At 41.9% G+C, this 3,909-nt stretch overlaps 1 long non-coding RNA gene across 1 annotated transcript in view; it reads right to left on the bottom strand.

Annotated features, from left to right (window-relative positions):
- LOC306668296 overlaps positions 1-3,909 on the bottom strand; it is a 547,020-nt gene that overhangs the window by 438,688 nt on the left and 104,423 nt on the right. The window lies entirely within an intron of this gene.

The raw sequence follows: 3,909 nt of genomic DNA, 5'->3' as shown, positions 1-3,909 counted from the left end.
GCCGGGGCAGAGGCAGCTCTAGCTGCCAGGAGAGCGGCTCGGAAAAACCGCGCAGAGCTCGGCTGTGAGCCGAGTGGGCCCCGCCTTTGGGCGGGGCTTTAGCCGCCGCTCGCCCCTGCTTTGCATATTCATGCGGCCGTGGGGCTCCTGCCGCCCCACTGGAGAGAAAATGCATTATTCATGAGGAAGCCTCTGGCTCCGCCCAGGGAGGCTCTGCCGATTATTCGTGAGCCTGAGAGGCTTGTTGGAGCCCTTGAGTCCGGTGAGAGGCAGGCGTTGGCCCGCTGAGGTGAGAGCTGTCCGGAGCCCGGCTCTCTGGAGAAAGCGCGCTTGGGCGCTGTTAGGCTTCGTGTTAAAACTTTTTTTCTTTTCTTCTTATTTGAGCCTTTGTTTGATTTTAAAGTATTTCGCGGAGTCGAACATTTTCTGAGGAGACGCGGAAACGCCAGCGCTGAGGAGGCGGCGAAGGGGAGGCGTGGGGTGACCTCCCCGCCTTTTGATGAGGAAAAACGTCACACGTTTAAAAAAAAAAAAAAAAAAGACGAAGAGGGAAATAGAAATGGGGAGGGAGCCCCGCCTCCGCCCCCTCTGGTAACTTGAGATGGAGATTTCGAGGCGCTGGAGGGAGGGGTCTAGGCGAGGACGCGGCGGCCCTACCAGCCGCCGCCCGGCCGCCCAGCGGGAGGAGGCGCGTGGCGCTCGGGTGTCCTTACCCTGCGCGGGTTTTCTCCGCCGTCGACGTGTGCGGCCGGTAACGACGCCCGGTGCTGACCCAGAGGTGAGAGGCGGCCACCAGTCCCCGGAGTGACCCGGGCCCTCTTTCCCTTCTCGGAGAATTTGCCCTTTCCAGGCGTCCACCTGGGACAGGGCAGCCGGCGTCGTCGACCTCAAGCTTGGCCAGTCACCAAAATGTGATCAGCTGTGGGGGGCACGGGACCGGCTGCGCTCACCTGTGAAAGGGCAGGAGAACTTGGTTGTCGCCCTGGATCCAAAGAGCAGGAACGAGTACCCCGTCCATGCAGAGGACGCCACTTACTCTGAAGGAGCACGGGGTGCAGAATTCTGAGGGGCGCAGGCGATGGGTTGTTGAACCAGCGAAGAACAACGTACCGACCTGAGCTCGGGGACAGGCCTAAAACCAGAGTGAAGGTTGGCAGAACAAGTTCTCTGGCTGAGCGTCACTTCCTTTTTCATTATGGTTTTATGTTTTACATTTAAATGCATAATACATTTGGAATTGATATTTGGATATTGTTGAGTTTTAGGTTGAAGGTCTTCCTTCTCTTTTTTTCCCTTTCCCTCCCCGGCCCCCTGCATGTCCTCCTATTCTAGCAATATTTGTTGAAAAGACTATTCTTCCTGCACTAAACTGACTTTTCTCTTCTTTAAAATGAAAGGGTTGGATTGGTAGTAGAGGATGCTATGCTGTCTTACAACTTTATTAATCTTTTGAACTCATTTATGCTGACCCACTGCAGTGCGCAAAGCTATCCTTCATCTCATGCATGTGGAAGGAAGGTTATCTAGAGTTCATGTGCTTAACCAAGGTGCTACCTCTCTTCAGTTGGAAAATAAGCCCCAAGTGAAATTAAATGAAGGCTTTTGAAAAGAAAAGGGAAGATTTGCTTTTGTCTTATGTTCATGAAGCAAAAGAGATATTTTAAACCTTAACTTTTATAAGTTTATAGTTTAACACAAACACAAAACTCATCATCTCATCCATTCTCAGGTGTACAATTTAGTGGTACTAATTACATTTACTGTGTTGTGCTGCCAAAACCACCATTTCCAAAATTTTTCATCATCCCAAACAAAAACTCTGTATCCATTAACTCCCATTTTCTTTACCCCCAACCCCTGATAATCTTTATTCTATGTTCTATAAATTTACATACTGTAGTTACATCATCTGTAAAATCATAAAATATTTGTCTTGTATGTAAAATTTTTCACCCTGCATGTTTTTATGTTTCTCTACATTGTAGCATGCATCAGAATTTCAATACTTTTAAAGTTTGAATATTCCCTGGTATATACCACTTTTTTATCCATTCATTTTTTCTTTCTTTCTATCTTTCTTTCTTGTTATGTGGTTCTTGTCATGTGTTTCTGGGCTCAAATAACCCTCCAACCTCATTGCTTCAACCTTCTGTGTAGCTAAGACTGTTGGTTCATGCCAGCTGGTCCCAACTATTGATCTATTTATTCATAGGCATTTGGATTGTTTTTATCTTTTGAATATACTTTTTAAATGCTGCTACAAACATTAGTCTACAAGAAACTGAGTCCTCACTTTCAACTTTTTTTTTTTTTTTTGTTTTTTTGCTATCTTCCTGGAAATTGGATTGCTGGCTCTTAAGGTTATTATGTTTAAATTTTTGAGGAACTGCCATGCTGTTTCCCGCAAGGATGGACCATTTTACATTCCCACTAGCAATGCACACAGTTTTTAATTTCTCCACATTTTCACTGACACTTATTCATTTTCATCTTTTTGAATAGTCATCAGAATGGATATGAAGTATACACATTAACTTTTGAGTTTGGAATTTGTAGATAAATTACATCTGAAGTTAATTCAAGAGATGTTTTTGAATCTCTGCTATATGCAGAGCACTATTACACTCTAAGGGAATAATAAGGATGAGCAAAATATTTTGTTGAGTCTTTAGGTGGTTTATAAATTTTCTCCTCAAAATGTGTTTGTGAATGAATGAATCACATAATTTTCACTGGGTAGTTTAAATGATTAATCCAGAGACGTTATACTAAATTTAGAGAAAATTGGTAATGAGTATTAAAATGTTTATTAAACTTATTTGCCAATATTACAGTCAAATTATACTTCATGTAATTCTTTGGAAATTTCTAAATAAGCATTTTTTCCAATTGCAATTTATTTTTTAGTTTGGATAAGACCCAGTAGGACTATTTCACTCTTCCTTTGTGTTTTCAAAATGGCCAGTTTCTCCCTAACTGAACAATCTGAGAAATAGTTTATACTTAACTGTCCTTGATTTTAATTTTTTACTTATTTTTAGAATCTTTCAGTTTTACCTTTGGGAAAGTAAAATAGGAAGTACAATGATAGAAAAGATCTCATTTTTTTCAACAGGTTTTAATTGTTGAAAGAATCCTGAAACATTTCCACAAATGACTACTGCTCAGCTCTCTCATTCCATCAGAATTCACAAGGCATCTAAGATATTTTTGGGGAATTAAAATTAATGACCACTTACTTACCGTGTCACTTCAGAATCATGAAGTTAATCTTTGCTTTTTTTATTGCAACAGTTTTATCATTTATAATTGGCACATAATATTCTTGGAGAGTATGTCTGCATTTTAATTGCCTAATGGATTTAGGATGTTCAGGAAATTAAAATAGATCACAGAATTATTGACTAGGTGCTTGTCTCCTGTTGAAATATTTCTGTCTTCTAGAGTAAAAGAAATCAGAACCAAAAGGCATTTTAAGAGACTGGTTCTTTATTAGACATTCATTTCCTGAAGCAATTAGGAAACTTGTGCTGCACATGGTGATGTAACTAGAGGAACTAGAGGGTAAAGCACTGAAAGAAACTTGGACTTAGGAGCCTGGGGACGTGTGTTGGTCAGCATTCCATTACTGTGACAAAATACCTGAGATAATCAACTTAAAAAGAGGGAAGGATATATCACGACTCATGGTTTAGCGGTTTCAATGCATGGTTGTTTAGCTCCATTGATTTGAGCCTTTGCAAGGCAAAACATCATGATTAGATGCATGTGGTGGAGTAAAGCTGCTCATCTCAGTGACTGGGAAGCAAGAAAAAGAGAAGGGCCAGGATCCCAATATTCACTTCAAGGGCATACACCCAATGGCCTAACTTCTTCCTGCTAGGCCCCCCTCCTAAAGTTTCTACCATC

This window comes from Sciurus vulgaris (genome assembly GCF_902686455.1).
Source record: "Sciurus vulgaris genome assembly, chromosome: 8".
NCBI classification, from domain to species: Eukaryota; Metazoa; Chordata; class Mammalia; order Rodentia; family Sciuridae; genus Sciurus; species Sciurus vulgaris.
The sequence above is the reverse complement of the archived record's forward strand: the minus strand, read 5'-3'. Positions and strand labels throughout refer to the sequence as shown.